Consider the following 23,494-nt stretch of genomic DNA (forward strand, 5'->3'; position numbering starts at 1 on the left):
CTTGACACAACCTGATGCTGATGGAAGAAGGGAAAAATGGATTGCAAATATGATAGAATTTAATATAGAACTGAAGCCCACCAGGCTTGTTAGAGGTCAGGGTCTTGCTAAGTTATTAGCTGAAGAAAATTGCAGATCATTAGATATTGATTTCCTGAGCGCAATTGCAGAAAGTAGTCAGACAGATGAAGAAGAGGAAGTAGCTGAACCAGACATAGAGAAGTCAGTGGCAGAAAATATAGCTTCTTGCGAGTGGTATTCTGAAATAATTGATTTCTTGCTGAAGCTAGAAATCCCTTCAGGATTTACTCAAAGTCAAGCCAGGACTATAAAGCTTAGGGCAGCTAAATATTGCATTAATCAAAATCTTCTCTACTGGAGGGATCCATCTGGAGTGCTTTTAAGGTGTCTAGACAGAGAACAGTCAATAGAAGTCATGCAGCAGTTTCACTCCAGCATGTGTGGAGTACATCATTATTGGAAGACTAGAGCCCATAAAATTCTCAGAGTTGGGTACTATTGGCCCACTTTATTTTCTGATGTATTTTCTTTTGTTAAATCTTGTGACAGGTGCCAAAGATTTGAAGGAAAGTAGCAGTTGAAGTCCTTGCCCCTAAAACCAATACAGGAAAAAGGACCTTTTCAGCAGTGGGGCTTGGATTTCATTGGAGAAATCAATTCACATTCCAGTGGCCAGCACAGATGGATATTAGTAGCCACTGATTAGTTCACTAAGTGGATTGAAGCAGTTCCTACCAGAAATGCTGATCATAAGGTGGTCATGAAGTTTTTAGTTGAAAATATCTTTGCCAGGTTTGGTTGCCCACATAAACTAGTCACATATAATGTAGCAGCCTTCAGGGCAAAATAATTGGTGGAAATGTGTGAAACAATGGGTATTAAACTGGTTCATTTCACCTGATATTATCCTCAAGGAAATGGCCTGGAAGAATCCTCTAATAAAAGCCTGATAAGGGATAATTAAGAAGCTGTTAGATGATAATAAAAAGAATTGGGATTCAAAGCTCAAGTATGCACTGTGGGCTGACAAAGTGACCATCAAGAAATACACAGGCAATTCTCCTTTCAAGCTGGTATATGGCACTAAAGCTGTATTCCCAATTCAGTTAACTCTCCCTGTGGAAAAATTCCTTCAAGAACAACAGAATGAGGAAGAAGAAATGGCAAAGAGGATTACTGATTTAGCAGAGGTACATCCGATTAGAGAACAACTGGTTTCAAAGGCTGCAACACATCAGAGAAAGATCAAGGAAGCCTTTGACAAGAAGGCAAAAATAGATAATTTTCAGGTTGGTGGCTTGGTTTTGAAGTGGGATGCATTAAAAGAAAAGAAAGGCAATCATGGGAAGTTTGATGCTTTCTAGAGAGACCCTTTTATTATTTCATAGATTCAAGGGAACAACACCTTCATACTGAAAATTATGGGAGGAGAAGCAGTTTTTGATGGCCCAGTTAACGGGCGTTTTCTGAAAATTTATGTGATTTAAGGTCTTTTGGCCTTAAAGGTTGTAAATATTTGGTTTTATCAATTTTAGTCAGACTCCATGCCCAATGGAACACTAGGAATTTTGCTAATTTGTTTTCATCAGGAAGGCATTGATTTGCAGGTTCTTGAGACCTCACAGGGAGGATCTCATCCCCAGAAGGAGCCAGTGTTAGCTCTGCTACATAATTTGGTTTTTTCCAGGTCAAAGACACTGTGACCGTGTGTTTTTTGCAAAAAGGGAGCTTGCAGTAGTTCATTTGATCCTTCCCCCTTCATTTGCATTATACCCTTATAACTCCCGCTACCTCCATTTCCTCCTCCCCTTCATTCTCCTTATTCTCCTTTAAACCCCTTTATCCCTGTTTTTCTCTCAAAATCCCGCATAAGTCCCTTTATTTGGTCAAACCCTTCAGCATTGAATCTCAAAGCCCATACGATTATAATTCACGTAACCATGCGCTTTTTCCAAATCACATAACCTGCCGGGGCCCTCACCTGTCACGTCAATCAATAAAAATACATGTTAGATCTCACCGTCCGATCATGTCCGCCATATGATCCGACGACATTTGCTAACCCTCATCCCGCAAGCCGCGCATGCAATAACCAGCGGGGAAAGTGGTTTCCCCATCGTAACGTCCGCCATGTGTCGCTCATTGAACGTGCTCACACCGCCGCATACGGAAACCGCCTACCATCCCGAAGCGGTGCGAGGAAACCGCTTACTGCTCACACATATATCCCTCGCTTGTTAATGTCCACACACCTTTCTTGTGCGATGAATGTTGGATCCGCTGCTCCCTGATCTGATGGCTCTTGTTTTTATCCGCCCGTTTTCTCTGATAGCTCCCTCTTGTTCAATATTTGCTGTCCATCTGCAAGATTAGATGGCTGTCGTTTATTCCCGTCCTGCCCATACATCCTCCATGTTGTTTTTGTGCCGTTGCCCTATATCATTCACCCAAATGATGAAGCAATCACTCACCAAATACTCCACGCAGTTAATACTTCACTCACTGCATTCAAGAGACAACACAGCTAAGGAAAGAAAGTACAGTCTCAAGCAGTTAAACGCCATCAGCAGTTATAGAGATTTATTCATACAACACTCCACCTGCTCGAGGAGTACACCTAAGTACCAGGGAATGTCAAATTTTGTTTATTGAAGCATCAGTTTGTTTCAGAGACCCATATCAGACAGTTAATGTGGTTGGTGGTCAGTTATGACCCCTCCATGCATAACATAGCAGATTTTTTGTAATCAAACTCCATATATACCCAGAAACAAGATGTAATGAAGGTTGATGAATGTTATTTTGATGTAAAGTTCAACTTCTGGAGACTGTAACTACTGTGATACCTGTAGCTTCTGGTCTTCATTTTCAGCTAATACAAGATTATTTTGCTGTTAATTGCTCACTTTACACTTCTTCTTTGTTCCAGGTTGTGCCTGTTATGCATTTGTTCATGTGCTCTTGATGTTTAGCATTAGAGGGGCTGTCATCCCACCTTTGTGTTAGAATCTAGTATGTATCATTGAATTTGTATGCAGGTTTCTATTATTTTAATGCCAGAGAGCTGTTATCCTATCTGTGCATTAGGAAATAGATTTGCAAACCTCCTTACTGGTTGCAACCAGCCATCACAGGGTCTTGTGAATCTACTAGTGTGATCAGTATTCTCCATGTTCACCTATTCCTTAAACTATGAGTAATTGGTGGTCTAAAGCCTTGTAGTCTGGGGGTGTTCACCCATGTCTAGGGTTAAGAATAGTGGAAGTGGTTATCTGGCTTGAATATGCATCATTCCTTCCATTCACCCACCATTTTCCAACATTTTTGTTGAATTCGTAATGTTCCCGAGCATCTTTGATATACAACTTAGGAGAGTTTCTTGGGGTGATAACAGTGCCACACTATCAAAGTGCTATGCATCGCAGTTTGGCCCTGTTTAGGGTGTGATGGTCAAGCTTAGACAAAATTCTGGGACAGTTTGAGGAATCAGTTACTCATGGAAACCTCTAAAAGCTTCTCCAGTGCCACCTGCCCCTCTGAGTTCGCCCAAGGATGACTAAAGAAATTAGGAAACCACCTCCTATTCCCCTCTTTCATGGAACTAATTCCTAAAAATACAAAGGCATTCATCATCATCATTGATGACTCAACCTCCTTCACTCATCTATAAATGGATCCCTCATCCAAGAGATCTAGAGGTTGAATATTTCTGACTGATAAGGTAGTGCTGATGGTTTTAGTATTGGGGCAAAGTATTGTTGTAATGTCGGAATTTCTTGCTGTTCATGAGGTGAAGAAGGTTTGAAGATGGGAGGATGGTGCTGGATTGGAGTTATGGGTTATAATCCTCCTTTCTATTAATAAAGCTTTTCAAGATTTTTCCCCTATGATTGTGTAATATTTCAATGCAATTATATGTTTATCATACTTTCGATTCTATGATGTTTATGAATTATGGATCATTATGCTTTGACGGGTCTATGTTTATGTAATTGCACAGGTACTCTCCAAGCATGTTAAGTACGGGGAGGAGTAACGAGATCGGCCAAAGGAGAGAAAGATCAAGCGAGGAATCAAGCGGAAGTTACAAGTTGGATGTTTATAATTTTTCTCTTGTCTGTCATTCATAGGAAAAATAGTGAATTGTTTTAACTGTTGTTTATAGGTTAGCTGCCAAGCCTAGAGGGTTAGCATTTCTTAGAAATACTAATTTTCTCGGAAACACTTGGATAGATCTTTCTAACGAGGTATTGCGAGTGTCAAATAAATATCGTATGCCAAAGTTATGACCCTGATAAGTTGACGTACCAATTTACCCAAATGGGGCCCATAGTTTTGGTGCTTCATATCCTAGGGTTAGGTTTTTGGATGTTTATGGTTTTCCATTGTTTCTCAATAATAAATAGGCCCCCAAGCCTCATTGTAACATAGTTTAGAGGCATGTAGCCACCACGTCTCTTCTCAGAGATAAGATACCATCGCTCGAGCTAGTCTTATTTCAATTCTGTTTGTAAGCATATTTCAGTATTTGATATTAATGAAATGAAGTGTTATTTCTGCGGCATCTCTGTATTTATGGTTATATATGTAATTTTTTGCATTCATGTTTAAGTTCAGATCAATCCAAGTGGGATAAATCTGAGTGACAAGTGGCACCACTCAAAATATGCCTCGTGGCTTGATGACATCAACACATAATGTGGAAAATCATTGGGATTCATGCCCGGGTCATTGTTGTAATGTTTTCCTATGTTAATATTATTTTGAAAAGGGTTGATGACTAGGTAGTGGGCCCAAAACAAGACTGAGGTCTAGGGTGTTTAGACATCTAGACAATTTGGGGTATCCAGGGTCCAAGATTTCAAGCATAGTCGACTTGTAGAAAAGGACCCAAATACTAGATCACAATAGAAAGTGTTAAGTTCTTTATGGGTCACGATATAAATTTTTAAGCACATTATATATTATGAATTAGTATGTTAAAATATCTTAAGCCCCTATAATTCTTAGACAAAGGTCATAATCGATGGTTACATTGGAGCAAAGGCAAAGTAAAATGAGTAAGGGTAAAGTGCTAGGCACTGGTAGGGATGAGCTGGTGCACAAAATGACAAATTACGGACCCACCCTCCATAATTTGTTGTTCATATGGTGGGGTCCTACAATTAACACAGATCGTGAGATCAAAGTGATGAAGATTAGTTTGTGGTGCACTTTGAGTTAAGTGTGTGGGGGTTAGTCCCAGAAGCGACAAATTGTGGATCCCCTTGTTAATTATTGAGCATATAGGGGGGTTCCACAATTAACCTCAACCATTGATCAAACAATGGTGAAATTGATATACGACCAACCAATTTGGAATATGGAGTTGAATAAATTAGGTGGTCAAGCATAGGTGAAGTTGACATGGAGGCCAACATGGCATGGGACACAATTGAGGATGACATGGCATGGACAGCATGACGGTGACATCAACATGAAAATGTGTCATGGTGACGTTAACACATAAACACCCTTGGATGGCTAAGGGCAAGGTCATGAATGTTTGGTCATATGGGAAAATATGCTAAGCTTCAGAGTGATAAGCAGGGATAAAATTTGAAGGGAAGAGTTACATTTCAATTTGAATGGTTAATTTCATTTTAGCTCTTCAATATTGACAAGTTAAAATAAAATTATTCTTTTCATATGAAAAAGGAAAATAATTTAAAAATCCATGCATACCTCACACATCACACCTCCTACTATATAAGTAGTGCATGCCTCAAATAAAGAATATTATCTTCAGGTCAAAATTCCATGTACACTTAAAGAAACACACATACACATTATTAATTCATCAATATTAACAAATATAAAGAAACCACTATATAGAAGTAACATGGAGGGAATTCAATTGGACCATTTACTTTTAGTTTATGTAGGAATTATAAAAAGGGAATAAAATAAGACTATTTATTCTTTCATCCCTTGGATGCCATTCTCCAAACACAATTAAATTGTTTTACAATGAAAATGTTCTTCTTGCTTACATGGTAATTGGTTCAATTATTTAACAATTGTAATGAGTTTTTTTAAGAGAATCACAAAATAGTATTATTTTACTAATATCATTGCAATGTCCAATGAAAAATAACTAATTAAAACATAAACACCAGAATTTTCCATAACATAAATATAATTTATTGGAATATTTTGCCATAACTTTTTTAGGTCTAATGATTGGTGCACATGTGCATTATGGTGCAAAACACCATTTGTAAAAGAAAAAAGAAATAACATTATTTTTTGTCAACAAAAATGAATGTTTGAATTGATTACTATTTATTCAACATTGAATTTATCATAACAAGGAATCAAACCTGCATTGAATCAATTTTGATTCATAATGCTCATTGAATCTATTTTGATCGATGGTGTTCACTGTCGTGTCTTCATATTAAGTATGCATAAAGAAGACATGAAAGTACTATTCATAAATACAAGCAAGTGGAGCAAGCAAAGTAGGTAGTAAATAGAAACAAGTGGAGTAGGTAGAAAGAAGATCTCGAGTGGAGCATGAAAGATTGGTAAGTACCATTAGTAAATCCATTCAACAAGAGGGTGTCGAGATGATTCAAATTGGAATTTTTTCTCCTTAGTGGGAAGCAAGAATATTCACCACAACCAAATAATTTGATATTGAGTGTGCACTATTGATATGTAGTTTCAACAAATAGGTGATACATGTATGCATGAGCTCCATAACAATAAGATTCTATTGTATAAATATGATAACATTTCTTTTTTTAAACTATCATGATATGGGGAAATTTTTAATATTCTTATTTTTAAAATTTTCATGCTATATATAAAAATGAATAAAAAAAACCATTAAATTAATGAAAAGCAGAACATATTATGAAAAATTACCCTACTCTTCAATTGAAAAAATCTGAAATAATTTTCATTTCAAATTGGACAAGTAAATTTTTGTTTTAATTTCCATTTGCATGGGAAATAATTGTTGGCATTATGAGATAAGTGTTGTCATTGATGGCAAACCTCACTGATGACAAATCATAGTACAGAAGGTCAGCAGCAAGGAATTGATGATCAGACTATAAGAAGAAGAGAAAGTTCATACACGCAGGTTCGTTAAGCCCAAGTCGCGTGTACACGCAGGTTGGCTTCAGAAAAAGCGCGTGTATGTGGAAAAGTACCTTTGGTCCATGGCGGTTAGTCCTTGGAAGTTGTGCCTATGGTTTCGGACCATTGTGTCTCGACGGGCGTGTCGATCCCTAGTTTTGAAGTTGATGGTATTGTGTTACTATGGTTTTTGGCTCTTGGTATTGAACAAGGCCTAAGGCTATATAAGGAGAAGGAAATCATTAGGCAAGTGTATCTGAAATGTCTTGAATATCTGATGAAGCATTAGATCCAGCATGCAGGTTATGGGTTGATGATGCATTGCTTGATCTGAGCTAAGGAGAGATCTCATCGGTTGATGGAGAACAAGATCTAAGGAGAGATCGGGATCAAATGGTTTGAAATGAACTATCTTTATGATGCTTATTCTAGATCTACATACTGACGCATGTATTGTTCTATAAGTATTATGAGTATGATTGATGTCTGGTACAGCTGCAAGTTATGAGAAATTATTTTTAGATCTGTACGCGGGTTGTCTTTGGAAAAAGCGCGTATACACGCGGGTTTGATTCATCAAAGTAGCGTATACATTGTAAAGCTTGATACTTGAAGTTGCAGATGGGTCTGATGGTTATTACAGAGTTCTGTGTCTGCTCTGTGTTCTGGTAACAGGGTTTCAGTGATTCAGAGTTTGATGATTGTTTTGAGCTTCAATGATAGTTATGGGTCCAGTATGAAAATTGGATGAAATGTGGCCTTTCAGATTATGTGTTGTGCTTCAGTGTATCCAGTCTGAAAATTGATGAAACGTGGTACCTGGAGGAGAGAAGATTGTAGGCAAGCACCTACGTACTAGTATCTAAGCTAGTACAAAAGCTAAGGGAGATCTTTGGAGCATTGTAGCAGGTAGCAGCCTGTGTACTAGTAAATGGATCGGCTAGTACAAAAGCAAAGGGGGTTGTAGCTCCCGTACTGGTATAAGACTGCACCAGTACAAATATTGTAAAAGTATTTTCTTATTAAGAAGAAGATTGAGATGACTTGCAGCAGGTGGTTTTCACCCACATTGGGTTTCCACCTTATATCTTTGTGTTCATGTGTGTGGCTTTTGTGTGATGATCTGTTCTGTTATACTGCACCTGTTTACTGTTAATATGGTTAATAATGTTCTGATGCATTCACTGAAGATAAGCTAACTGAATCATAAGATTTCTGGATATACGCGAGTTTCTTTAGACACAGTCGCGTATACACGCGGGTTCACTTAACTGAAGTAGCGTATATGTTTTTGAGCATTGAAAAAGTTTTAATGATCTGATAATACTGATTCACCCCCCCTCTCAGTATTATTTCCAACAATTGGTATCAGAGCAGGTCCTTTGGTAGAAGCTTGATCGCTTGAAGGAGATCCGTGGAACAATGGGAAAGAAGCTTAAGAAGAAGGCTCATAAGAAGAAGAAGACATCTCAGAAGGACTATGACAGTGGGAGAGTCGATTGGGGATTAGGTATAAGAAGTTCTTCAGATTCAGAATCAGATTCAGAATCATTATCAGGTATGAATGTGTTATCCTCTGATGTTCCTGCTATATTTCCTTGTGAAAGTGATGGAAGTGATAGTGAAACTACTGAACATGCTTTTATGGGTGAGCAAGAAAAGTATCAAATAGAGGCAGTATTTAGAAGGCTTACAGACAAAGTTAAAGATCAACAAGATCTATTGAACAAAAGGGAATGTGCTTTCAAAGAAGAAGTTACCAAACTAAAGGCCCAACTAGAAGAAGGAAACAAGGTAAGAAAGCTACTCAAGGACAAGGAAGACCAATGTCAAAAATTGCAGCATGAAGTGACATCATTAAGAAAAGAAGTCAACGAAAGAAGCACAACCATCAAGAAACTCAAAGATAGATTCAGCTACTATGAAAATCTTGAAGCTACAATCCTCTCACTAAAGGGAGATCTTGAAGAATCAAGGAAGCAAAATGAAGATCTACATCAAGCTATTGCAAAACAAGAAAATGAAGTCATCAGCTTAAAATCTCAACTAGAATATGCCTTCCGAGTTCGTCAAATGCAGCAGGATCTGAATGAAGAACAAGAAAAGGAGATTCTCAAACTAAGGGAACAAATGGAAGAAGGAAGGAAAGCTGAAGAAGATTTGAAAAAGCAATCTCTTGAAAAAGAAGAACAGCTTCAGGTTGAGGTAAATATCTTGAAAGGTAAACTAGAAGAAAAGGATAAGCTTTTACGATTTCAAGATAGTTCTAAAGTCTTGGATGATATTCTTAGTAGTCAAAGATCTCCTGCTATAAAGACTGGTCTTGGTTTCCATGAATCTATTGAAGGTGAATCTAGTTCACAAGGTGAGGCAAGGAACTCTAAAGAGAAATCTAAAGTGATCAGTGAAGAAATGAAAGATCCATCTCATCATCAGCCAAGGAAAGAGATTCTTCAAAGAAAATCTTTTACTCCTCCTATGAATAATGTTGAATGTTATGTATGTCATAATCTTGGACATGTTGCAGCTAGATGTGGAAGAAGAAGGGTTCAAGACCATCATGTAGAAAGATCATCACATTCAAGGTACTTCAATGGATATTGTTTTTCTTGCAATATGTTTGGTCACAAAGCTGCTGATTGCTACAGGAGGAACATAAAACATGTTAGATGTTATGAATGTAACAAGCTTGGACATATAGCAAAGGAATGCAAGAACAAAGGATGGACATCACACAAAAAGAAGAAAACCTTATCACACTTGAAGATATGGAGGAAGAAGGAAGTACAGTCAGCACAATGTACTGAGACACAACACAGCACAGACATATCAGACTCAGGGGGAGCTGAAAGTGTAAAACATCAGTGTCCTGAATCTCATACGCAAGTTCCTTAAAGGGAAGTCGTGTATATACGCGAGTTAAACACTGCAAAGTCGCGTATATGACAGTCTAAGGAAAAGCAGTGGGGACAGACTCAGAAAAGGGATCTGATATGATTCAGTCCATTATTTGCTCTATTGGTTAATAGTTACAGTCTGCTGAGGATGTGTAAAAATGTGTTGATACTTGTAAGATGTCTAGAAGTGTTTTGATCCTAACTTGATGATGATGATGATGTCTTGATGCTTACTGCTGATATATGCATGATCAGATCTAACAGATGGCACAGGTTGAGGGGGAGCATATGCCTTTAATAATTCATTGTTGGCATTATGGTTAATAGTCCTTGGTGATGATTCTTATATGGCTAAATGATATATCTTGCTATGATGCGGTTGTGAGTTGTCTATGATAATCTCTCATATGGTTCTTGAAGTTACATAGTAGATGTTCAGATCAGATTTATGGTTGATTCTTTGATGATGCATATATAGTGCTTACATGGTGATCTTCATAAGGATAAGGAGAAGTACAAAGCTTGAATACACATCCTCCTCACTTGATGATGAGTCGCTTACTGCTGTTGTCATATGCATAAATATCATACAGTTATGATGCAGGCACTCATGCGGATAAGGATTGTTGCTGATGATGATATCAATAATCTTTGTCAAAAGAATTTGAGCTCAAGATACATAGTTCTGATACATGGATGACTACTCAAGTTGCTTTATTGGAGACATGGTGATGAGTTCTTATCTATATGATGATAGGTTGATCCTTACATATGTTGATTGATGCAGATGTTCCCAAGTAATGATACTTGGATCATGTAGATCTTGACGTTGATGTAGTGGCTATGGTGGTTTCACATGTAATGTGAATGATTTCATGATGATGATTAAAAGGAGAAGTTGACATCTATGTTCAGACATACCTTGCTGCAGGACATTTACAGGTTGCTGATATGAAAATGGTTGTACGCGAGTTTCATAAGGCCTATCCGCGTATATACGCTTATTTATGTGGATGCAGACGCGTATATGGAGTTTTTGAAGGAAATCAGCAGGGACAGATGTTGGTTGCAGAAAGTCTGATATGGATCTGACAGAGATCATCTGGCACAGGTTCAGAGGGAGCAGATAATCTTCCAATGATGCATTGTTGGCATTATCTTAAAGCTTTTGGTTCTGGTTCACATTTGTTGTTGGCTTCAGGTGGAACAAAGGCGAGAGGAGAACAGAAGGATCTCTTGGTTGCTGATCTGAATGGTGATTAATCAGATGCTGCTGGTGACTTTCATAAGTCTTGGTCTAGTTCTTTCGTCTCTATGTCATATATCTCTTTTGTGGTATCTCTTTCATGGTGTCAAGGTCATGTAACGGCCTATTTTGGTTTCCCCACTATGCCTGGGATGATTGATGCAATATTATTGGTTGTCATATGTAAACTTTTGATGTATCCCCACTTGGTTGGGTGGATGAGTCATTTTTTTTTGTATATCCTCACCTAGTTGAGAGATGGATGTATGTATGATCCTTTGGTGATAGGAAGGTCTTTTATGATGTAGAGAGTCATGTTCTTCTTGAAGAACATCTTTTGCAGATCTTGCCTACAGTCAGGAAGAGCATGAACAGCACACTTCAGCAGTACAGAGACTCGGCATGTACTCAGGGGGAGCATTGACAGATTGATACACTTTGGCATATACAAAGGGGGAGATCATTCAGAGATTTTAACAGATACTCAGGGGGAGTATGGACAGCGAAATGTTCAGCAAAAAAAGAGAACATCTTGGTCCACCCTTTGCCCTTGATGTCAAAGGGGGAGAGTGATTTGGTGTTGTTGCCATCAAGTCCAAAGGGGGAGATTGTTGGCATTATGATGCATGTGTTGTACTTGATGGCAACCCTCTCATAGAAGAATATCTCACTTATGTATAACTGGATGAATCTTCAGAAGAGATAGCAGATGTGACTGATGGAGGACAGCTCAAAGGAATCAGATGATAGTTCTAAGTGTGACAAGTTAGCTTTGCCATCAAGTCCAAAGGGGGAGATTGTTGGCATTATGAGATAAGTGTTGTCCTTGATGGCAAACCTCACTGATGACAAATCATAGTACAGAAGGTCAGCAGCAAGGAATTGATGATCAGACTATAAGAAGAAGAGAAAGTTCATACACGCAGGTTCGTTAAGCCCAAGTCGCGTGTACACGCAGGTTGGCTTCAGAAAAAGCGCGTGTATGTGGAAAAGTACCTTTGGTCCATGGCGGTTAGTCCTTGGAAGTTGTGCCTATGGTTTCGGACCATTGTGTCTCGACGGGCGTGTCGATCCCTAGTTTTGAAGTTGATGGTATTGTGTTACTATGGTTTTTGGCTCTTGGTATTGAACAAGGCCTAAGGCTATATAAGGAGAAGGAAATCATTAGGCAAGTGTATCTGAAATGTCTTGAATATCTGATGAAGCATTAGATCCAGCATGCAGGTTATGGGTTGATGATGCATTGCTTGATCTGAGCTAAGGAGAGATCTCATCGGTTGATGGAGAACAAGATCTAAGGAGAGATCGGGATCAAATGGTTTGAAATGAACTATCTTTATGATGCTTATTCTAGATCTACATACTGACGCATGTATTGTTCTATAAGTATTATGAGTATGATTGATGTCTGGTACAGCTGCAAGTTATGAGAAATTATTTTTAGATCTGTACGCGGGTTGTCTTTGGAAAAAGCGCGTATACACGCGGGTTTGATTCATCAAAGTAGCGTATAGATTATAAAGCTTGATACTTGAAGTTGTAGATGGGTCTGATGGTTATTACAGAGTTCTGTGTCTGCTCTGTGTTCTGGTAACAGGGTTTCAGTGATTCAGAGTTTGATGATTGTTTTGAGCTTCAATGATAGTTATGGGTCCAGTATGAAAATTGGATGAAATGTGGCCTTTCACATTATGTGTTGTGCTTCAGTGTATCCAGTCTGAAAATTGATGAAACGTGGTACCTGGAGGAGAGAAGATTGTAGGCAAGCACCTACGTACTAGTATCTAAGCTAGTACAAAAGCTAAGGGAGATCTTTGGAGCATTGTAGCAGGTAGCAGCCTGTGTACTAGTAAATGGATCGGCTAGTACAAAAGCAAAGGGGGTTGTAGCTCCCGTACTGGTATAAGACTGCACCAGTACAAATATTGTAAAAGTATTTTCTTATTAAGAAGAAGATTGAGATGACTTGCAGCAGGTGGTTTTCACCCACATTGGGTTTCCACCTTATATCTTTGTGTTCATGTGTGTGGCTTTTGTGTGATGATCAGTTCTGTTATACTGCACCTGTTTACTGTTAATATGGTTAATAATGTTCTGATGCATTCACTGAAGATAAGCTAACTGAATCATAAGATTTCTGGATATACGCGAGTTTCTTTAGAAACAGTCGCGTATACACGCGGGTTCACTTAACTGAAGTAGCGTATATGTTTTTGAGCATTGAAAAAGTTTTAATGATCTGATAATACTGATTCACCCCCCCTCTCAGTATTATTTCCAACAATAATTTTATGCCCTTCTATGACAAACTAGAGAGTTCTTGAAGGGAAATAATGACTTCAATTTTGAACCTTGATTACAAGCTAAGCGCCCAAGTAGGTATGCTGAGGTCACGACCTGTGGTTCTCAGTGTGAGATACTACAACAAAGGTGCAAAGAAAATTTGGCATTTTTCCAAATTTGGTGCTTTAGTGCCAAACTTAGAAGAACAACTAACTGCAGTCCAAACACTAATTTTGGACAAAACTGAGAAAAAGCTAGAATGCTATTTTTTACAAAGAATGTGATTTTTACAATCAAACCAATAAAAATAATGTTGTTAACAATAAGAGAAAACAAATATTAAATAAATTGAAACAACAATATGGACAATAGTTAAATCCAAGACTGAACTGGAATTAAATTAATTATTAAACCCAAAATTAGTGAATTGGCTGAGAATAAAATTGGATTTAAATCTTTATAAGCAACATCATCATTATAGACAGTCTACCAATTAAGTGTTTCCCAGGTGTTTGGAAGGGTTTATTGATAACCTTCCCACCTAGGTCAAGTGTCATTGTGACATGATGCTCGATTGGATTTGCCTTTGTACTAATTATCTCAACTATGTTGACTCTTCCTTCATTATTTCAAATAGCTAGAAGTGTACTTTTTTTAAAAAAGCATTACAAATATTGTGCCTTGGGTGAGCAATGCTACAGAGAATGTGTGTTTGAAAGAGCAGAACATATAATTATTTCATAAATATTTTGTAAAAGAGAAGCCTCAAAGATCTGAGTTTGAAGATTTATGAAAGAGGGATTTGAAAGGTTATGCAGGTAGGTGCCTTCAAAACATGGAGTTGGTACTTTCTTTTAGCTCACAATGATAAATAGGGAATTGGTGCTTCCTATAGGATAGTGCCTATAAAAATTAGCAAGATAGTGCTTGCAAAAGAAAAAGGAGGTTGGAGCCATATGAATGTTGTATCCTACACAAATTGGTGTAATATAAAGTTGGAGCTTTATTTTGCATCACAATAAAAAAGAAATTGTGGTTTTCCCATTTGGGTTTCCACATTAATATCTTGTTTCCATATTTCATGAGATGTGCTATTATTTTTTCCTTTCAAAGAAATGATTATGAGTTTTCTATTAAAATATAATATGGTTTTTGGGCCAGAACCCTTACATACTTCATCCATATCCATAATAATTCTACCTTCAGAAGTCCAAAACAAATGGAGCCTATTCTTGTGACATTTTTTACCTACAATATTAAAGAGATGCCTATTGTATTCTCTATAAAATACTCCTTGAAACAAACTAAATTTACATAGCATCAGATAAAACTAAACACAATATTCAACTAACCTATGACTAATCTACTGTTCCATATTCTTTCCCAAACATTCCAACAGTCAAAGATGTTGCCCGGGCCAAGGACCTGCTTGCCTTTTTCCACATGAAGCTTTCGCTGGCTCCGACCTTTGATATCACCATGTGAAATCCTATCATATACAATTTATCCGATTCAACCATTTTACAATTCATTACTGCAAGTTTGGTTCAAATTTCATTTTGGAAGTGGTCCATTTTCATTTGTATTAGCTCCAACTTGGCATTGATTAATTTCTGAAAGGATTTATGGACCTTCATCTCTGCCTCGTTCCACTGGTTGAAAGCACTCAGATGGCCAACCATGGCTTCAAGTATCTTTTCCAGAAAAGTGTTGAAATCCACTTGCACAAAGTCTTGGGAAGAAGTACCAATACTCTCCATGGAATGACTACGCGTCAAAGTAACTTGAATCACTCCACTCAACACACAAAAAATATCTCTAATTGTCAATTTAGCTTTGATACTACACCCTCGGCTCGTTGTCCTCATCATGGTTGAGAAATTATTTCTTATAATTATATAAGCCTTGGGAAGCCTGGAATCAAGCCTTTTATTTCCTCAACAACTAGTGTACATTCTCCCTAATGCTATTAATTAAATAATTGAGATGCTTGAACCTAGCTTGCATTAAAATGCTTATTGGATGTGCGAACAAATACAAATATGGGGAGCAATTGACAACCCACTAAGGCGAATTGAATGAAGTTTGAGAACTAATGGTCTTGGTTCTTTAAAGGAATATCTTCTAAGGATTTTTGAGAGATTTTGAGGACACTTGTGAATTTGATGCACTAGAATCAGGTGCCATTTGATGCGAGACGAATAAGTAGTTTCCTGTCACCAAAATTTGGAAACCTCTGATGGATGGAAGCCTTAATATTTAAACAACCACAAGAGCTCTCAAATTTTCATTTCCTCATATGTCCTTATGCTTGAAAGGAAAATAAGGCCCTTGCTTGTTCTATCTTTTCCAAAATAAAGGGTCATGGAAATGAAATGTTTGTGTAAATTCAATTGTTCATCTCCAATGTCCCTTGATCCATACTTGTCCCTTTATTAGCCATTGAATTTGTTGAAGAGTTTAGATGTTTAATAACATGGAAGAATCCAATATTTTCAAATTTATGAAGCTAGATGATGATCTTGTGCAACAGAGGAGGGAGACTGTTGTTTGGGGATCCTTTCATTTTCCATAATTTCCTAGTTACAATTAGTGAATCTACAAAATATATTAGGGTCCAAACCTAACCCCTTAATTAATGTAATAGGCCCAAGGGGCCCCGTAAGAGTCATGATTATTTAGTTTAGTAAATAAATCATGTAAGTGGTTAAACACATTAATGATCTTTGTAAGTGGCTGACCCGCATTATAAAAAAGGGACCAAAATTAGTTAGTTAGTTAAGAATGATGAATAAAAGGGCCATAGAAATTAAATAAAGTGGTTAACCCACATTATGCAAGGGACCACTAGTCTTTATGGCTTTGGGATCTCATGAAACTATGCATAGTCCAAGATAGCAAGGAAAGTCTCATCAAGTATTTTGTTATTGAGCTCTACTCCGTTGGAGGTTGCCCCTTCGAAGAGCCAAGTGAACATTATTTTCTACTTCTCATAATAAAATATTTCCATCTTGTCTCACTTCTGGCATTATTTCTTTAGTATTTTTTGGCATTCTAATGTTATTTACAGGTTAAGAGCATTACAAGTGTTATCAAAGCACTTTCTCGAGAAAACCTAACCACCAATTTTAGCAATTTTTTTTAGGCTAAAGACGTTCTGACATCTTTAAAACATAGAGATATTTTGTTACATGCATCAACCTGTGGTTGTGGAAGGATACAACAATTACTATAAGAGGTGGTCACATTTGTTGGACTCCCTTATAACCCCTATTGGCACCCCTTCAAGTAGTAGTGCATCAGACAACACTTGTACATATAATTCTCTTCCATGTACCTCTGGTATATCAGAAGTCCCCCTAGGTTACCCCAAAACCAAACTTAGATAAGCTGTCAGCTGTCTTATTGCTACAACACACTGAGGACAACATTTAGGGATATTACTCGCACGTGCAAAGGGTGGTAAGGTAATATGGCTAACGGAATGGTCGATCCTCCTTAGTTGGTGCCTTGAAATATTGGGTCAAGTATTATTGTTGGACCCTTGATGTATATCGTGATCTGTAACACTTGACAATACTTATTGCCATAGTTCCCTCACTTCCTGCTATTAGCCGTAATATTCCTACACAATTTTGCAGTATCTAGAAGTTGGTGTTTATACCACCACAATATTGATCAGTTGGGATAGCTAAGTGCCTACACATTTTGTAGTATCCAGAAGTTGGGGTTTTTCTACCGCAATATTGATTAGTTGGGACCAGCAAAATTCCTACACATTTTGCAGTATCGGGATTTTGGGATTTCGACCACTGTAGTATTGATCAGTTGGGAGTAATACTCCTATAAAAGTAAAAAAAAGGTCTAATGGTCCCAAAATTATGCTTGCAGGAGACCTAGGCCAAAGCATTTAGGATGATGAGCTGATAGTAGTGATACCACCCACTAGTAAGCCTCCATTTGTCACGCAGTCTCAATTTTTTCAGAAGTTATTTCAAGTGACCTACATCAACAGACTCCTTGTCTCACACCCATTGCAACCATACTCACTTTAAGTAAATAAAAGCTTTGACCCAACAATTTTATGGTAATGACGTGGGCTCAAGCTATTGAAAACCTCGAGAAAAGAGTTACAGATCTAGAAACACGCCTCACTACCAACATCCAAGACAGAGTTGTGAAGGCCCTAGAACCCATACATCAGTACATCAAGGCTAAAGACCCCATGGGGTAGGGGATCAATGTCAATTTCCACCTGGAAGGAAAATCTAGAAACCATCGATATCAAGGGTATCATGCTTTCCATGAGGGTCACCAATATTCTAGCAATAAGACACCCAAGATTGACATGCACAAATTTGACGGTTCTAACCCGTCAATGTGGGTGGCATAAATGGAACAATAATTTCAACTCAAAAAATTATGGGATGATAAAACCAAAATACATGCAGGAAATCTTTACTTGGACCAAGAATGTTGGCAGTGCTGGAAATGACATAAGAAATTCTACACAGGAAAGCCAACATGGAATATGTTCTCTAAAGCCATTTGTGCATGTTTTGACAAAGACTCTCACTTTTTGGGTCACCTCACTAAGCTCAAACAAACTAGGAAATTCTGAGACTTTATCATGAGATTTTAACAACTAGTTATCAGAACCAAGGGTCTAGGGGATGCCTTTTATATGGAATGTTTCATCGGTGGCCTCAAGGAAGCCATCTAGACACATGTTTATCAACCCGCTACTTGGTTAGAAACTTGCCACAAAGCTTCAGATGCATAAATGAGTATTAATGCTCAATCGATTCGTTCATCATTTCCGTTAATGGCACATCCAACCCTTGCTAGTGGCTTGAACCAAACCATTAAGGTTCAAAAGGTGTCTCCTATGGAAATGTATGAAAGGAGAAGACAAGAAATGTGTTACTATTATGATGAAAAATATTCACTAGGCCACAAATGAAAGAAAGAAAAGTTCTTCTAGATTGGTGCTACTGACAATAACTCATTAGATGAGGTACCATTAGCAGAAGTGCTTGGGGAGGAGGAAGCAGAACCTAAAATGCCAATTAAATAATTAAAAGATATTACTGCAACACCAGATGAAGCTGCACTCCTCACCCATTACAGGCCATTCTGAATTTCAGAAAACTTATGCTCTTGCATGCCGCTCCTTTTTTTGGGCTGAGATGAAACATGGAATTCTTACATTTGTAGCTAAATGTGACATCTATTATCACAACAAATGTGAAACAATGAAGACACTAGGAACCTTACAACCCTTGCCGCTACATGCTTCTATATGGATGCATGTCTCCATGGACTTCATTACAAGTCTCACTAACTCAAAAAACAAGTTAGTGATCATGGTGGTAGTTGATTGCCTATTTAAATATGCCCATTTTTATGCCCTACCACACCCATTCACTCCAACCTTGGTGGCTCAAGTCTTCATGGATCAAATTTTCAAACTGCATGGCATGCCTACTTTTGTTGTGTTTGATCAAGATCCCACCTTTACTAGGAAATTTTGGCAAGAATTATTCAAGCTACATGGTACACAACTCCAAATAAGTACAACATATCACTCCCAGATGGATGGTCAAATTGAAGTAGTATACAAATGTTTGAAGACCTACCTGAGGTGCTTTGCTTCAGACAAACAACACTAATGGGTGTTGTGGTTACCTTTAACATAATGGTGGTATACTATTAATTATCATGAAGCGACCAAGATGACACCATATGAGGTGGTGTATGACCAACTCCCAGCGTTGCTAACTTCTTATCTTCCAGGATCTTCTAAAGTACAGGTAGTGGATCAACTACTTTAGGACCGTGCCATCACTTTTTCTCTTCTGAAGGATAATCTCCATCAAGCACAAAACTAGATGAAGCAATGGGCTGACCAACTTCGCTCCAAAAGGTTTTTTCAAGCAATAACCAAGTATTTCTTCAACTCTAGCCTTATAAGAAGACATCTCTCAAAGAAAATGGCTTCCAAAAAATAGCTCTAAAATTTTATGGGCCTTACCTAGTGATTCAATGTACTGGATCTATTGGCTACAAATTGGCCTTGCTAGCCACTTCAAAAATCCACCATTTCTTCCATGTATCTTTCCTCAAGAAAGTAGCGGGACACAATTGCAAAGTTTAGAACATGTGTCCTGAATTGGACAAGGAAGGTTCTCTTTGTCTCCGACCAGAACTGGTACTAGATTCATGGGAAAGGCACCTTTGTGGCCGCATTATCAAAGAATTCCGCATTCATTGGAAGGACACCTTACCAGAAGATGTGATATGGGAACCGATAACTATTCTCTAGAAATTTCCATAGCTCCATCCCTAAGGACAATGATTCTTTTGAAGGGGGAGGACATGTTAGGGTCCGACTCGAACCCCTTTATTAATGTAATAGGCCCAAGGGGCCATGTAAGAGTAATGATTAGTTAGTTTAGTAAATAAAGCTTGTAAGTGACTAACCACATTAATGATGTTTACAAGTGGTTGGCCCACATTATAAAAAAGGACCACAATTAGTTAGTTAGTTAAGGATGATGAATAAATATGCGACAGATGATAAATAAAGCTATTAACCTACATTATGAAAGGGACCACAAGTAGTAATGGTTTTGGGATCTCATGAAACTATATATAGTGCAATATAGGAAGGAAATTCTTGTCGAGTATTTTTTAATTGAGCTATGATCTATTAGAGGTTTCCCCCTCGAAGAGGCAAGTGAACATTATTTTCTGCTACTCATAATAAAATATTTCCATCTTGTCTCAATTCTGTCATAATTTACCTGGTATTTTATGGCATTATGATGTTATCTACAGGTTAAGAGAATTACAAAAACCATGAGATTTGGAATTTTTGTTTCAATCACTAATTCCAATCCTTTCTAAAAAGCCAAAACTCAGCTTGATTGTTGGTGGTGATGCCTAACCCCCAAGTGTATTGAATCTTAGTTTTTTCATCAGGGCTAAGAATCACCCCTCCCTCTCCTTCCACCCTTGAGATTGGTGTGCTACTATTATTACCGTGTTACTAAGTGTTGGAACAAAAATGACATCAAGGTTGAGACCCTCGATTCAGGCACACGGGGCCTATAAGGCTCCGCTGTAGTCTAATACAACACCAACATTTTCACCTTACCCAGGAAGGGGAAGTAGTCTCACCCAAGGCATGCCATGAATGAAGTTAGATGAGGGTTAGAATTAGATACCAAGGAAATCATATCAACTGGAAGAGAACAAAGGATGGTAGCTTAACATGCAAAAATAATCAAATCACACCAATCTTCTCATGTTATATCAAGAGACTACCTAAACATACACTTTCATAAATATTTAAATAGTGAGCATACTACATGAGGACACAAGGTGATTCCAGAATAATCTTCTTCATTAACATAAAAAAATTCAATACATAAGGCTCGAGGCCTGATCATCAACAATAGACATCACATAGCCAACATATCAACTTATACAAATATGATCATGAAGTCTTTCACATCACTCCACAACACAGGAAAAATGGAAATACTACAGAGCTGCTACAACTGACTAGCATCAACCCCTCCTTCACTCTTTCTTCTGCTTCTTATCTCTTGCCATCCACCCGGACTACCAATTTCTCTTTCCTTATGCTCAGTTGCCTTCATCCTTGGTTGCCTCTGCTCTTTCATCACTCGATTGTCCCTGCTTCTTCCCACCACTCCTCCACGACTGCTAGCCTTCCTCTAGTTTCTAGTCTTCCCTCGGCTGTCAACTCCATAAATCCCCAACGGTCACCTCCACCACTTGTCGTCAACTTATTTCTCTTAAAAATTTCAAAAGGAAGGCCCCAACAGGCCTCGACCATAGTCCATTGATTGGTTCTCAAGTCAATATTCCATTGGTTCTATCAGTGCTATTGAAATTTCTTTCTGGGCCTTTGTTATTATTGCTGCTGGTGCTTCACCTAGTTCTGTTGCAACTTCCTCTTTGACTTCTTTTCCAAACGAAGGCCCCAACTCTAACACAACTGCAATCGTCCCCTGGAGGAATTGAGTATAATTGTCCAGTGTTGCTTTCCAGGGTCTTGTGATGGTCGCTACTTTCTCTAGGAACTCAGTCGTCATGCTAGACGTTGGTTGAGCTGGTTGAGTCATCAATAGGGAAGCCCACTGTTCTTCCATGTCCTCACTGAGTTCTTGCAAAGTGTTCACATGAGTTTAGAATGGGGTCAGATATTGTAGAGATTTTATTTGGTCTTGGCTAACTCATCCTCGATCTGTTGGGCGCAGACTTCTAGAGAGGTGACTTTTTCTTGGAACTTCTTCCATTTCTCCTTGTCCTTAGAATTATTGATGTCTGTGAGGAGCTGATTAATTCACTGGTGGAGTGGGTAGACTGGCTGATTCTTCTTTGCTAGGCTATCGGACCAATAATGAACCTCTTGTAGTAAAGTGTACCCATCATTTAGATCCTTGAGGATGGAGGCTTTAAGAGTAGCTGCAACGATGATCTTCTACTCAATCACATGGGCATATGCCGTCGAAGGGTTTGGCAGTTTATTCCTCATAGCATCGAGGTTCTGCCCGAGTTCTCGATTAGATGAGATTAACCTGTTTCATGCATTGATCCAAGATCTTTTACTTAGAGATGCATCAGAATTACATATAACAGAGCTAATTAACCATGGAACTTAAAAGCACATAAATAATGTGGAAATAACCAAAAGAACATGAAAACCATGACACAATGATTTGATTACGAAGTTCATCCAATTTGGACTACTTCTCTGGGCCCTTCTCAATAATGGGGAGGCCTTCATTCATTAAGTGACATAAAAGTACAAGAAACACTCTTTACAATCCTTATACCTCCAAGATGGAAGATGGACAAAGAATGGAGAGCCCAACTTCAGAAATAGACATAACCACTGAACTCCTGGAAAAAAATCATGCAAAAATGCTTATCCAAACACCTAATTTGGATAATCGGGCCTTCTACAACTTCTTGGAACCTCCCTATTGCTTAAGGCGAGGTACCAACCTATAGTCGAGTCAGGGTTTGCTGTACAGTAGTTTTGAATTACTCTGCTGATCCTCTTTCCCTTCTTTCGACACAAAAATGGCCTTTTATAAGCATGGCGACAATCCCTCAATACTTGGGTAGTTCAAATAATAGACCAAGTTAAGCAAGCAAGAACATTCTACAAAGGTTCTTAGGCCCCAGAATAGTAGGTGGCAATAACGCTTATAAACATGGAAAAATTATTTTAATTGTGTGTTTAAATTGGTGGAAATACTATCGACATTTTCAACCATTGACGGATAGTCCCAGGCCCAAGGAATAGGAACTCTGTGATACGGTGGACCCTACAGGAATATACAACATGATTTATAACATATCACATCTGGGGGACCCCATCGAAATCGCAATCGGTGGAAGACTGACACTCTGTGATGATCAAGGAACTGCCGAGATAATAGAATGCAATTTATAAAATATCACATCCAGATCCTCCCTGCAAATTGCAATTGGCGGAGTCCATCGGTAACATGTATATCGACGTGGTACTTGTGTGATATGTGATCGCGATTATATCACATCATAACCTAGCTTCACCGAGGGCTGATTCTTGAGTGCTTGTTCCTCATATGACCTGCGATATATGATATCGTAATCACATTCAGGATCTGATCGGGGCTGATTCTTATCCACTGTATCCTCCGACCTGTGATATGCGATATCACAATCGCAACCAGGATCCTACTAGGGCCAATTCTCCTTAACTCGTGACCTTTTTCTGTGATAAGAAAAATGTGGGACCCAATGGCAGACTGCCACTTGGCACTTCTCCATTCACTGAGATGTTGCCATGTCATCTTCTCCTGCCACTTGGACAAGTCAAACTTCATCTTCTGCA

Source organism: Pinus tabuliformis, chromosome 5_2 (genome assembly GCF_031772625.1).
Source record: "Pinus tabuliformis cultivar Carrire ecotype Pingquan chromosome 5_2, CPIR1, whole genome shotgun sequence".
NCBI classification, from domain to species: domain Eukaryota; kingdom Viridiplantae; phylum Streptophyta; class Pinopsida; order Pinales; family Pinaceae; genus Pinus; species Pinus tabuliformis.